The sequence below is a fragment of the Rhineura floridana genome, chromosome 5 (genome assembly GCF_030035675.1).
Source record: "Rhineura floridana isolate rRhiFlo1 chromosome 5, rRhiFlo1.hap2, whole genome shotgun sequence".
Lineage (NCBI taxonomy): Eukaryota > Metazoa > Chordata > Lepidosauria > Squamata > Rhineuridae > Rhineura > Rhineura floridana.
In genome coordinates this window covers 39,355,458-39,370,439 of record NC_084484.1, presented here as the reverse complement: position 1 = coordinate 39,370,439, position 14,982 = coordinate 39,355,458, and the positions used below count along the sequence as shown (strand labels likewise).

The 14,982-nt window shown below is 41.9% G+C and overlaps 1 long non-coding RNA gene across 1 annotated transcript in view; it reads left to right on the top strand.

Annotated features, from left to right (window-relative positions):
• LOC133385797 (uncharacterized) overlaps positions 1-14,741 on the top strand; it is a 31,321-nt gene extending 16,580 nt beyond the window's left edge. The window contains exons 2-3 of the long non-coding RNA XR_009762962.1: positions 6,308-6,420; positions 13,834-14,741. This is a non-coding gene — a long non-coding RNA (uncharacterized LOC133385797). The remainder of the gene's footprint in view (positions 1-6,307; positions 6,421-13,833) is intronic.
• The last annotated feature ends 241 nt before the right edge of the window (positions 14,742-14,982 follow it).

The window sequence follows — 14,982 nt, the reverse complement described above, 5'->3', positions numbered from 1 at the left end:
CCAGCTTCCCCTCTTTTTTTTTGTCCTCGTCACCTAAATGGTGAGGTAAAATCCAATCATGTATGCTTTCAACTTGACCCTAGGCATTGATGGCTGGTGCCTATTGGAAGTTGTAGGGCCATACACAGAGAGACCAAAGCAGGTAAGCCAGAGTCAATGGCAGGCAGAGGCACCCTCTGACTGGTTGTAAGTCAGGAGGCAGGTAGGTGGCACAGGCTGGGGCTGGTGGTCACTTTACCCAAATGGACCAGCCTTTAATGACCCTAGAAGACAGAAGACAGACAAGGCCACGTTTTCATTTAATGCAAAAAAAAACAAAGAGTAGAAAGTCTCCCTCATTTCACCTGTGAAATGTTGAGAGGCGATATCCAACTCTCATTCTTTGTGCTCTTTGTGTATAGTCATTTGTTTTCAGACTTCCTTCATCAACAAATTACTGTGCTTTTTTGGTGTGTATCTTGCGTTTTTTTATTTAAAAAAATAGAACATGCTAAATTTGTGCAGAAGGACAGGCATGTCACCCATTAGACACACTGAGTTAGCTGGGGTGAGAAAAGCAGGGGCAGGGAAGGGGAGCCGCTTTGACATTTCAGTAAAGAATGGGAAAAGCAGGGCTCACACAAAGCCACGAGAAAGGGTAGCATTGTAAGTAGGTCTTTGGTTGGAAGATTGGTCGGTAGGCAGAAGTAGATAGTTTAAAAATATTTCTTTTTAAAAAGGTTAGAAACCTTGAAAAAGGTAGAGCAGAGGTGTGCGGTGATGGCCAGATGGGAAATGTTGTGAAATACTTTCACAATTCATCTACAGGGAGAATATGTATGAGTGACAATTCGGTTTGCATGTAAAGTCAAATCTATCAAATTCACACTTTCCAAAACAATATGAGAACCAAACCACAGCCGTCCTTCGAAATTTGCACTTACCCAAATTTTCCAATGCAGTTCTGCAATCAAGCAATGTTTACAAAAATATGTATGTTAGGGAAAGTGTACATAAAAATGGATTTAATCATTGTTTAGATCCCAAATATCTGAACGATTGCCTCCTTCCAACACTCTCGAGTGTTGAGCTCTGCAGAAGGAGGCCTCTTGGCAATTCTGCTGTCCTCAGACGCTGGTGGGTGGGTGGCCTGGGAGAAAGGATTTTCATGTGCAGCCCCTAAGTTGTGGAACTCCCTTTCCACAGAGGTGCATCTGGCAACTGCAGCTGCATGGTTTTTCGTGAAGAAGGTACACCTCTTTACCCTGGCCTTTGACACCTGAGATGTATAGTTGTAAGATCCACGCTATTTTTTGGTGATGTGATGTGTGATTAGAAATTGTTTTTAATTGTTATTAATTACATATTTTAAATAGTTGCAACCCACCCTGGGACTCAGGGTGAAGATGGGATGATGATGATGATGTATGAAATGCATTCTATCAGGACAAATTTCAGATAAAAATGTGTACATTAATCAAAACTGCCTATAAAAACATGTTTATTAGGAGAAATTCACACTAAGATGCTAAAGAATTTCCATGAAGAATATTTTTTTTAAAAAATGCAAATTGCTGCCAAAATGTGGAGAATTCACGACTAGAAAAATGAGAAACTGAGAGAACTGAAATTGACAGATTCTTCCATTCCAAGTGATAGTAGATGGTTTTCTGAGCCACAATTGCCACTCAATCCCTCCCATAGGCAGTGGGCTTAGCAACCACTTGCTGCGTCCCTCTCCCAAAATGGAAGTCTTTCATTTATATGCGGTGATGGGTAGAGATGGGGGAGAAATTCAAAACAGCTAAAAAATATATGTATTAGAAATTCTCACTAAAATGCTGACATGAATATTTTTTAAAAAAATAATAAAAATTGCAGCAGAAGTGTGGAGAACTAGAAAAATGAGACATACTGAAATAGATTATTTGTCCATCCCTAGTGATGGCTGAGCTTCTCCAGGCTTGATTTAGTTTGGGACCAAGTACTGTGGTCAAAAGTAGAGAAGTTCTATATTCATTAGTTATTGCCAGACTGAATCCATAAGACTCCCAGCTCTCTTTGTGCGAGGAGGCGGGAAATAAACAAGCCAGACACATGTATGGGGTAAACTAAGGCCACTTTATTAATTACAACTTAAAAACATATGAACTCAAGAACTTATAAACCTCTAACTTCTACAATGCATAGGGAATTGAAACATGTGCAGAAAACCCATTAATTCTTGTCAGGCTCCTAAGCCTGTCATGCCCAGGTGAGCCTACTCTGCAGGGAGTCAAGCTGGCCATGCTTCAAGCTCTTTCCCCTGCCACACCCTTCAGGTGCAGAGGGAGGTCTTCCTTATTCACAGCCCCCTGAAGCCCCATAACTCCAGGTGAGTGACACAGGTTAACCTCAACAGTGTCCATACCCTGCCCCACAAGGTCCCACAGCCCTATGCACAAGTTTCTCAGGTAACTGTTCACCTGAAAAGTGCCTCAGGGTACTCACCACTTGTACTCCCCTCTTCCCTTTCCCACACACACCTGCCAGAGGAGGAGGACAAGTCTCAACTTAGTCCTTCTTCCCCCACCTGGCCCAGATGGCCCCTTTCAATCCGCTATTCAGGTTTTCTAAGAAAATGTCATTCCCTAATTCGGAAAGGTGAACCCCATCATCTCTATAAAGCTCTTCCCTATAATGCTTGATCTCTGGATGAGGAACTGTTCCATCATCCACTTTCAGCAATGCCAACCCGATCTATAAACTTTCCTGCCCACCTTATCTAATGCCCCAGGATTCCCATCACCCCTCCAAACTCGCTGAGGCAAAATATTTGACCATAAAATAACCACTCTTTGTCTTATCAATTCCAGATCCCTCAACAACTGTAGAATGAGGGCCTTTCCTTTTAACAGATCGAGGTCATTGCCACCAGCTTGTAGGATTAGTATCTGTGGCATTAGTTTGACCTCACCCTGGTGAAAGAGAAGAGGCAAAAGCCTATCTCAAGTTAATCCTCTCTGGCCCAACCATTGGACCACTACCATCTGGCTGTATCCCAGTTGGGTCCCCAGCCTAGAGCACTGTGGCCTATGATTGGCCCAGAATGTCATACTGTAGCCAGCAATGAGAACCTGAAGATGTTCACCTCCATCCCAGAGAAGGAACAAAATCGTCAATGTTGGGCCGATTACTTCTGTGCTTTCCTGCCCTTCATGGGCCACACATAAGCCTTATAGGCTGCTGACTTCCATCTGCCCATGCTCTGAATGACACGCACTGGCATAGTAGCCTGTGCAGCTGTTGAGGCTGCCCCAATCTGAAATGAGTGGGTACCGAAATCAGTGGGACTCACCCCCAGGCCCACCAGGGTTCTCTTAGTCATGGCCCAAAATTAATACTTGGTCAGCCGCCGGATATCCTCATGGCAAAAAAGTTATCCTGGGGCATCTCCCCTGTGTGCCCCGCATTCTACCAGCTTTTTTACTGGACATATGTCTGCTTCTGTAGATGGCCCCAAAACCACCACAGATTCCGTCCTTTTCTGATCTGTCTTGGACCATCGAACTCAAAGCTGCACCCCCTGACGTATGAATGAAATATCCTTGAACTGCAGCACCTGATCTGACAGGTCAGATCTCGAACCCACTACCAATTCCCATATTCTAAACACTCCAAAAAAGGCCATCAATGCAGCCACATGGAATAATGCAGCCTCATATGGAGTAGCTGAATTTTCTTGACAATTGGCCATTTATTATGTCATTGTCATTGGCGATCACTCATGGCAAGGTAAGATACCCTTCCAAGATAAGGTATACTTGGAAGATGGCTGTGCGTGAATTTGTTTTATGTGGGGAGATCAGTGCACGACGATCAACACACAATCTTGACAGAAAAAGGCTTTGATCCAATGGCATGGATACTACGACAATTGGAAGTCTTTTATCTGCTGCAGCCTTCATCCACCTTCACAGCTGTTGTAATGTGCACATTGTTATCCTCTGCCTGTTCTGCCGTTGAGGACTTTCTTGGATCGTTCTTTGTCTGGTTCCTCTCCCTTGACCTTACCGCCATGGGTGACCCTGCTGGGAGTACATGACTCCCGATGGCATCGCTCATAGGGTTCATTGGAACACGCAAGCCCACTCACCACTACAAGGTGATGATCCAGCGAGCAGGCCATTTATAAGTATGTTTAATTTAATACCACTATGGTCACTGCTCCCAATCGGTTCGACAACATTCTCACACCAGGTCTTGGGTGCCACTTAAGATTAAGTAAGGGTCACTGCCCCTCTGGTTTAGTTCCATGACCAACTGTTCTAGGGCACAGTCATTTAGGGTATCTAGAAATTTTATTTCTTTGGTATGACTGGAACACATATGTAAACTTAAACCAAAAAGGAAAGAAACCCAACCTAAACAAACCTAGAAGAATTCAATTGAGCTAGATGATCTATCTATTCAAACATTACATATAATATTATACTGTTTGAAATGGCTATCAGTCATAAGGCACAATAAAAACTTCCATATGTATCAATACAATTCCTTGTGCTAGGTATTTCTAACATATGTAAGTTTAATACACATAAAATGGCTAGCATTAATAAAACCATGTATAAAACAGTCATATATAACAATAAAATGCCATTGTGCTGAACATATCCTAAACACGTTTCAACCTATACAGGTCTTCTTCAGTGGAAATTGTAAATCTTTCTCAGTTAAATGCTGTTGTATTCCTTTAGCATTCCTAGATCCTGTAAACAATAAGTGCAACCTACAGACAAAGTAGAGAACAAATGTGGCCAACTATAGCTCAACATTATGCATATATCAAATACAAAAGGTGTAGAAATTCCCCTGTATACACAGAACACTCTACACCTTTTCTGTACAGATGTATATCTTGTGTAGTCAATTGAGACTGAAGAATAAGTATGAAGGATCTAAAGTAAATTATAAAAGAATACACTTAGAATGTATCACAATTAAAATGGTCTCTTTAGATGCATAATCCTGTGTCACTCACCCATGAAAATGGACTGCCTTCAAGTCGATCCTGACTTATGGCTACCCTATGAATAGGGTTTTCATGGTAAGTGGTTTTCAGAGGGGGTTTACCATTGCCTTCCTTTGAGGCTAGTCCTCCCCAACTGGCTAGAGCCTGCTCAGCTTGCCACCGCTGCACAAGCCAGCCCCTTCCTGGTCCACAACTGCCAGGTGGGGGGCAACTGGGCTCCTTGAGACTATGCAGCTTGCCCACAGCTGCACAGGTGGCAGGGCACGTAACCCCTGAGCCAATCACTTTGGGGGTAATCTTTAGTTGGCCCTTGACACCCAGGAGACACGAGCGGGGATTTGAACTCACACTCTGGACTCCCAGCCAGGCTCTCCTCCCCACTGTGCCATAGGCCTCTCTAATTCAACAAAACTGCTTGTTATCTTGGCCAGCTTGTTTGTTCTGAAATATATACCTAAGCTCGTTTCTATACAGATATTATTGCTTAGTCATTCTTAAAGAAGTACTGCAGGATTGCCATATGGCAATGGGTGACATCTGCAACCTTCGTGCCAGGCAGGAAAATCACCCTGCAGTTTGCACAGCCATCATATACCCCACTATCTATGTTCCTAATGATTGAATTTCCCACTACCAGGATCCATCCACTGCCCAGAGAAGTATCCTCGGCACAAGAAATTATCTGCTTGCCCCGCCAAGGAATAGGTCTCTTCCAGAGCTTGGAAGATTACTTTTAAAAAGTAATAAATTACAGTTACAATTACTTGGCCAAAAAAGTAGTAATTACAGTTACAATTACAATTGCTCTGAAAGTAACTGATTACTTTACTTTTCCTCAAAAGTAATCACTACAATTACATTTCAGTTACTTTTTTAAAAAAATGCCTACAAGGTGCTGGCCTTGGCTGCTTCACATCTAAGTAGCCTAAAACAATATTAAAATATATCTGTGTCAGAAAAGGGAGAAAGAATGAAGCATTCCTCTATTTCTTCACACGCAGGAAGGAAATCCTGTTCTGAGCTAGCACTTACGGACATTTATTTAGATTAAACCAATTAGAAGCGTGGTGCCTGTCGCCCAGGCTTTTTTTTTTTTTTGTAATTATTTGTGTTTAATGTAGTTTTTATTTGGGTGTAGAGATGCTACTAGGGAGCCTAGTAGCCAGTAGGCTACTACACATTATTAACATTTAAGGCCATTTTTATAGTGCCATTTCCTTTCCTTTTTACAGTAACAAACAGTCAAAGTAGTTATTTTTCATGAGGGAAAAATGGGAAAGTGCAACTGTAACTCACAACTTTATTATTTCTAAGCAGAGATGACTGACCTGTGACCCTCCAGATGTCTGCTGAACTAAAACTCCCATCAAAGCCAGCCACCATGGCCAATGCTCGGGGATAACGGAAGTTGCCATCTAACAAGGCCACAAGTAAGCCACCCCTGGCCTATAGTCATTGGTTACTCAGTGCTGAAAGCTCACTGTATCTGCCTATGAAACAGGTTAATGTTTGCTCTCTTAAATTAAAATTGATCCTGACTCCACTGCAATTTTAGCTGGTTAATGTACCAATTACATTAACCAACATAGCAGTTAAACAATGTATCTCTGTGTTCTGTTTAGTAATTTAGTAGTAACGGGTGTGTGCATGTATATTTGTGAGTGTATATGATATTGAATCATAGAATCATAGAATAGTAGAGTTGGAAGGGGCCTATAAGGCCATCAAGTCCAACCCCCTGTGCAATGCAGGAATCCAAATCAAAGCATTCCCAATAGATGGCTGTCCAGCTGCCTCTTGAATGCCTCCAGTGTCAGAGAGCCCACTACCTCTCTAGGTAATTGGTTCCATTGTTATATGGCTCTAACAGTTAGGAGGCTTTTCCTGATGTTCAGTCGAAATCTGGCTTCCTGCAACTTGAGCCCATTATTCCGTGCCCTGCACTCTGGGACCATCAAGAAGAGATCTTGGCCCTCCTCTGTATGACAACCTTTCATGTACTTGAAGAGTGCTATCATATCTCCCCTCAGTCTTCTCTTCTCCGGGCTAAACATGCCCAGTTTTTTCAGTCTCTCCTCATAGGGCTTTGTTTCCAGTCCCCTGATCGTCCTTGTTGCCCTCCTCTGAACCTGTTCCAGTTTGTCTGCATCCTTCTTGAAGTGAGGAGACCAGAACTGGACACAGTATTCAAGATGAGGCCTAACCAGTGCTGAAGAGAGGGGAACTAATATTTCACGCGATTTGGATACTATACTTCTATTAATGCAGCCTAATATAGCATTTGCTTTTTTTGCAGCCACATCACACTGTTGGCTCATATTCAGCTTGTGATCAACGACAATTCCAAGATCCTTCTCACATGTCGTATTGTTGAGCCAAGTATCCCCCATCTTATAACTGTGCATTTGGTTTCTTTTAGCTAGGTGTAGAACTTCGCATTTATCCCTGTTGAATTTCACTCTGTTGTTTTAAGCCCAGTGCTGCAGCCTATCAAGGTCCCTTTGAATTTTGCTTCTGTCTTCCACGGTATTAGCTATGTCCCCCAATTGCTATCATATCTCCCCTCAGTCTTCTCTTCTCCAGGCTAAACATGCCCAGTTCTTTCAGTCTCTCCTCATAGGGCTTTGTTTCCAGTCCCCTGGTCATCCTTGTTGCCCTTCTCTGAACCAGTTCCAGTTTGTCTGCATCCTTCTTAAAGTGCGGAGACCAGAACTGGATGCAGTACTCAAGATGAGGCCTAACCAGTGCTGAATAGAGGGGAACTAATACTTCATACTATGATCCCTTTCAGAGTGGTGTCTTGATTGTAACATATAATTTAAAGTAGAATACAGCAAAAAATGCTCCATCACCCCTTTCTTGGAAGGCTGTGCCATCTGATCTATTAATAGATTAGGTCGATTAAAAATATTTTATCAGTTATAAAACTTGAGTGGCTGCCATTATTTATTTAACTGTAAGTGATCTTATCTTTCCTTTCTTACACTTCCTTTCTGTATTGCAGTACAGAAAACACAATTGAAGTTCTCATTATATGTACATTTAGTCCATTTAATTATTTGGAAGATTAATCAGCTAAGCATTAAGCAATCAAGCCATACTCCTATTATTTTGTACTCGAGATACATTCTCCAAAAACAAAAAAGTGAGAATTGGCCTTCGCTTTGCTGCTTCTCCCACCTTGCATAAAATGTCCCCAGTGACCTCATGGAGGCACAGGGGAGGGAGAGAGAGAGAGAGAGAGAGAGAAGCAGCTGTGGAACAGTGTGATGAGTCACTTCTGTTATTATCTCTTTAAAATTGGCCATCACTGTAGAAGACAGGCCATTAACACAACATGGCCGTGTGTGGGAACATTATATAGAACGAAGTAGCTCTGCATATGGACACATTCAATTGGAACTAGAAGTGTTGCTGTACTCTCACTGAGACGATAACCCCTTGGCTGAACCATCCTTCAGTTCTCTGGCATTTACACTGGCTATTTAAATTGCTAAGCCATACTCACACTGGGATGTGAAGACCGCACAAGAACTCTCTGCTGAAATGCTGCAGCTGTCTTCATCTTAAGGTCCAGTCTAGTTACAAGGTTCCTGCACAGGAACTCTTAAAACTACAACTGGGGACTGCATGTTTGAATATTCCCCTGTAGGAAAATCTCACAAGCATAGAAACCTAGCATGATCGGGAACTTACTCTACCCTAGAACATTTCCCCCAGTCATGTAGTTTTCTGAAATTGTTTCATATAAGGGAACTCTCACTTATGCAATTTCCCACCTATGATCTAAAGCAGTACAATTAAGAAACAGTTTTATCATACAATCTATGCCAAACTCCCTCAGCCATCCCGTGTTATGCATAAAAGCCCAACTTAAAAGGAACTGTCTCTCCAGGAACTTCCTTTCTTTTGCCTAAAAGCAGGTAGATAAGTATCTTGTCTTTGGTCCTCTTTTTCTCACTAGGAGGGCTGGGCCCAAGTTCTCTTGATTCATTCTTTCTCTCATAAAGCACTTCCCGTGAACATCCTGAGGTGATTAACAAATTTTAAACAGATGCTGTCTTTGCCCCAAAGATGTTGTCTTCTGCTCAGGTTCTTCTGCTCTTTCCTTCTTTCTGTTGCTTCTTTCCTGGTGTCCTTTTCCTAAGCCAAACATTCATTCAACACTCACACCATTTACAATTGTTTCATATTTTACTGAGGCCATTAGAGAATGTTATACTTTGAGAAAACTAAAGGTAACAACAGCTTAAAAAGAAAAGAAATAGAGCAGGGTTGGGTGGCCCTCCAGATGTTGCTGGGCTATAACTCCCATCATCCTTGAGCGTTGGCCGCACTGGCTGAAGCTGATGGGACTTGGAGTCCAGGCAACATGTGGAAGGCCACAGGTGTCTCACTCCTGAGACAGAGATTCTACTTAGAAGTTTGACTGGAAGCATTACAGTAAGAACATACATGACAACGCACATCACAAAAACATACCTAACTAATTAAAAAGTGTAACACAGCAGCAGCAGCCTGTGAACTAGTAGCCACTAGGAAGCCTCTGGCTGACTGTCAGAACTGATAACTGCAGACCTCCATGGGAAGAAGCCCTTTTCAGCCCACTCAGGACTGTTGCTGATTGACATACCCGCCAACCTGGCTTCTTCTAATGAAGTCTCCTCTGCTTTAAGAAGAAGCCAGAAACAGGAGGGCAGGTGAGTGAACAAGTGAGTGGCATTGAGAGGCTGACAAGGAGCTTTGTATAAGTGTCTGTAGCTATTGCTTTTGTTGCTACAGTCAACCAGAGTCCCTTGGTTCACAAGCTCCTGTGTCCATTTTGCCAACCAGCTTTGGCAGTGTTGTATTGGTAAAATTAGCAGAGTTTAGCTGAGTGTAGGTTGCTCAGCTTTCTGTCCAGAGTGAGCATGTGTGGTTTACCTGAGAGAAGCAAGCTTTTACCTTGCTTTGAATCACTGAGACTTCAGACTTGGTAAAATAAGAAAAGACTACAGGAATAACCCGCATTAACATACACAATGGGACAGGAGCGTGTATGTAAAGTGAAAATGTACTTAAAGTGAAGCACCACTTTTTTTTCACTTATCGAGTCATCAAGGGCTAGACGCTTTCTTGCTGGCAATTTGGATGGACTACCTGAAGTAAGAGTAGGGCTTGGGGCTGATGTCGATGCTAGAGATGGACTTTCAGTGGATGTTGATGGTGCTGCTGTTGGCCTTTTACGAAAGAAGGTGTCTAAGGAGGTTTGAACTGTAGCTCTTTCCTTTTCCCCAAGCCCTACCCTGTAAGCCCCCAAAATCATAGCATTGACTTTGGAACTTTGTTCAAAGTCGCTATCATGCTTTTCAGAAAGAGCCATGGCACTATCAAGATGATGGAAAGCTTCCAAGAGAATTTTTGAAGTTAAGCCTTCAGGTTCTTCCATGGTCTCCTCCTCATCCGGCACATTTTCTTCTTCTCTCCCCTGTTCAAGTTCCAGAAGATCTACATTGCTGAGGGGTTCAGTATGGGATGCCATAAGTTCAGCAACATCTTCTGGCTCCACTTCTAGCTCTAACTGCCTTGCCATCTCTACAATATTTTCAGTAACATTAGCTACAAGATTTTCAAAGGCTTCGACATCATCAACAAACTGTGGGCATAATTTTTTCCAGGCCCTTTTCATTGTTGTTTCATTGATGTCATTCCAAGCATCTCTTATAGTTTTGATGCAATCCAAGATGTTGTAGCTTTTCCAGCATTTCTTTAGGACTTCTTGGCCTGTCCCCTCTTCATTGTCTACTGCTGCAATACACTTACTGAAGGTTCTTTTCAAGTAGTTCAACTTGAAGGTGGCTATGACACATTGATCCATGGGCTGCAAAAGTGAGGTGGTATTCGGTGGTAGGAATTCCACTCGAACGTTAGGGTTCAGCTCATCTAATGTTCGAGGGTGGCCAGGAGCATTGTCTACAAGGAGCAAAATGTTAAAAGGGATATTGCTGTCCCTGCAATAGGCTTTCACCTTTGGTACAAAGCAGGTGTCAAACCTATCTTCGAAAACGGTTGCAGTCACCCATGCTTTTCCATTAGACCTCCAATGCACTGGAAGTCTAGTTTTAACATAGTTCTTCAAAGCTCTAGGGTTTCCCCAAATATAAATTAGCATAGGCTTTAGCTTTAAGGTACCAGAAGCATTGCCACCTAACAGAAGGGTTATTCTATCTTTAGCTGCCTTGTAGCTTGGCATTGTTTTCTCCTCTCTTGCGATGAAGGTTCTTGCAGACATCTTTTTCCAGAACAGCGCAGTCTCATCCACATTAAAAATTTGTTCCTTGGAGTAACCTCCCTCTTCAGTAATTTTGGCAAGGTCGTGTTGATAGCCTTCTGCAGCCTCAGTATCTGCAACAGCTGCCTCTCCTTGCACTTTGATGCTATGTAGGTTAGACCTCTTCTTGAACCTGTCAAACCATCCACGGCTTGCAACAAATTTGGCATCCTTCGCTGCCTCACCTTTCTTAGCCTTCAGGTCATTGAATAGGCTTAAGGCCTTACTTTGAATCATTGCCTGGCTTACAGGAACCTGGCGTGCAGTCTGATTTTCTATCCAAACTATTAAGAGTCTCTCCATGTCTGCAACAAGGCTACCCCTTTTTCTAATTTTTGTTGTGTTCACTGGCGTAGCACTCTTCACTTCCGCAAGAATTTTTTCTTTGCTCTTCATGACTGTGCTAACTGTCGTTCGAGTGAAGCCTAGCCTTTGGCCTATCTCAGCTTGAGAAACACCTTCTTCAGACAGTTTAATCATTTTAAGCTTCATATCTAAGGTGATAGATTTACGACTTTTCTTTGTATCTGCCATTATACAATATAATGTACATACTGTACTACAGTACCTGTACTGTACTGAAGGCAAGGGAAATGCACACCCCCCACACACACAACAAGCCAGCAGTGGCAAAAGCCAGAACTAATGATAGGCAGAGAGAGAAAAGTATTTAATTGAAGCAGGAAAGGGGCAATGGAGAGGTATAAAATGAAATCAGGGGGATCTAAAGAATTTTTTTTATTTTTTATCACAATCAGTTAAAGCAGGAAAGGAAGATGGGACAATGGGGGGCAATGCAGAAGTATAAAATGAAATCAGGGGGATCTAAAGATTTTTTTAAATTTTTTTTATCACAATCAATTAAAGCAGGACAATGGAGAGGTATAAAATGAAATCAGGGGGATCTACAGTAAAGAGCACGAGGTCCCCCCCCCACACACACACACACACTGCCGCCACCAACCTAGGACGGGGCAGGCAGAGCTCCGATCGCACTACAGTACAGTAAGTTTGCAGTACAGAATTTAAACAATTTACAGTAAAGGATATTTACTGAAAAAGAGGATGAAGCAGACCAGATGCGAAAGGACAGTAGCTCAGAGTCACGCTCAATGCTGCAGGCTGCGGGAGATGACGCTTCGCAACGCACGTGGCACGACACTTCGCAACGTGCATTCCGTCAGTGTCCGTTATTGGAAAGCGCACACGTATGTTAAGTGGGGTGTGGAGTTGGAGAATGTCTGTTATAACGAGTGTCCATTATTCCTTATTAAAAGAAATACATATTTGATAGGAAAGGCTCTAGTTCCAGCTAACTAAGTTGAAGGCAGAATCCCCAGGCTTGGACATTGCCCTTATGCTTCAGGGGAGAGAGACAAAGGGAAGATGCCTCCTGTCCCTCAGCTGGTCCAAGAAGAAGGAATGAGAGGAAGGAAGTGAGGTGAGCTTCCTGAGAGTATCAGTTTACAACAGAATGAAGACAGATAGGGGAACACAGGTAAGGTTAGGCAGCCTAGCCAGCTGGGGGACCCACTCTCTTATCACCCCTTAGATGAGAATAAAATGCAGGTGGTTGAAATGCTTGTGTTATTTGTTAAGAAAAGAAAATTTGTGATAATTTTACCTTCCTTGTCCTCATGGTTTCTGAATTGCTACTTCAGCCAATAACAGCAATGAAAGTGTCTTATATTATGCCTCTAAACAGCATGAAGAGGATAGTGGGGGACAGAAACACAGAACATAAATTCTCTAAGAAAATAGTTGTGAATGTCAGGCACAAGTTGGAATGTCTTTCTCTTTACATTAAAACAAAGCAAAAAAATAAATAAATTGAAATCTTATCGGCATTTTGTAGCAGTGGATTGTCCAGCACAATCAATTTAATCAGTCTCAGATCCCATGGGGATTTCTTCTATTTTGTTTAGGGAATCAAATTCTTCCATGTGAATCTTTTCCTTTTAACAGTAACTGGAATGATGTCCATTTATATCAGAATGGAATTGGGCTTTTAATGTTCTGGTATCTGAAATGAAACTGAGCAGAACTTGTTGATGACAAGGGATGTGCTGCTCCTGCTAACCCCAATTACTGGAAAGCTTTTAAGGAGTTGTTCTGCAAATTGGGATTCTCCCGTAAAGAGAATTGCAATGAGAGATTGATCTGAGACAATGTGTATTATTCTTCAGAGGAATTCAGATTTATTAATCTTAGCTTGCTTATAGGGAAATTAAAATGAGTGTAGTATAGGAAAAATGCCTTGTGGCTGTTTTCTCTTAAACATCAGTCACTACTGAGCCCAAAGTCCTTTCTAGAGAACTCAAAGGCACACAGCCAGATACAGAATGACATTTAGATGAAACGTTTGAAATTATTTTTATGTGCATGGCAGGGAACATATAGGCCAGACTATAATGCTGTGTTTGCAGTTCTGCAAATATACAACTTAAGCAAAATAAGAGTGTCAGCAGCTGATTACAGATCAATATTTTCACATTACCGCTCAATGCTGAATTAACTAAGTTCTCTGTTTCAGAGGCAAAGGTGCATTTTTCTATGGGAAACTTCAATCTTGAAGATAGCCGGAATCAGTAAAGAACGTGTCATCTAGCAATTGCATTACATCCTTTCTGGTGGTAAACAATACTATAAATGAAACCTTAACACATACAAATCCCAGTGTTGGCATTTTTTAAGTAGGTCTGTACAGAATGTTTTGCTCAGAACTGAATTATAGTCTGGGAAAGGGAAATAGGGTTTCTTTTCTAAATTCAATCATGTCTTCAGATACAACAATCACTTGTTCATAAAAGGTGCAAATTTAGTGTGAAATTTTCCTGTAATTTGTATAAGATTGTTTGTATAAATATATGTCTCTGTTTCATCCATACCCAACTGATCATTGTGCTTTGCAAGAGAGGACTTCCTGCAGATACCATCTTATCAGGAGATCTGTCCTGCACAATGTTGGAATTGGGTAGCACCTACTCTTTGGAATTACCTCTCATTACATACATGACAGGTGCCATTTCTATTTCTGGTGCCTGTTGAAGACTTTCCTCTTTCAACAAGTCTTTTAAGTGGAGATGTTTATCCCACTCAATCTCTGTATTGGTTTTGAAATCATGTTATACATATGCAATTGTTTTGACTGTTTTTTAATATATGCAATTGTTAGATCCGTGTTTTGACTGTTTCATGAAATCAATTAGAGATGCTTCATGGTAAGCAGCGGTAACGCAGCCGAAGCTCTGCTCACGGCCGGAGTTTGATTCCAACAGAAAGAGGAAGTCGAATCTCCAGTAAAAAGGGTCGAGGTCCACTCAGCCTTCCATCCATCCGTGGTCGGTAAAATGAGTAACTGGCATTTTCTGGGGGGTAAAGAAAGGCTGGGGATGGAACTGGCAATCCCACCCCATATATATGGCCTGCCTAGTAAACTGTCTCACTTTTGCTATGAATGGCATCAATGTCTTTATATATAAAGACATTGATGCCATTCATAGCAAAAGTGAGACAGAAGACTCTATTGAATAAAGCACTTTAACAACTTAAATCCCCTGATGAAAGCCCTTGTGTAGGGCTGAAACGCGTTGGGTATTTGATTTGAAAGAAATTTATTCTCTTTTATAGAAATCAATAAAAAAAATCTACATAATTTGGAATTTCCCTCTTTTGACATTTT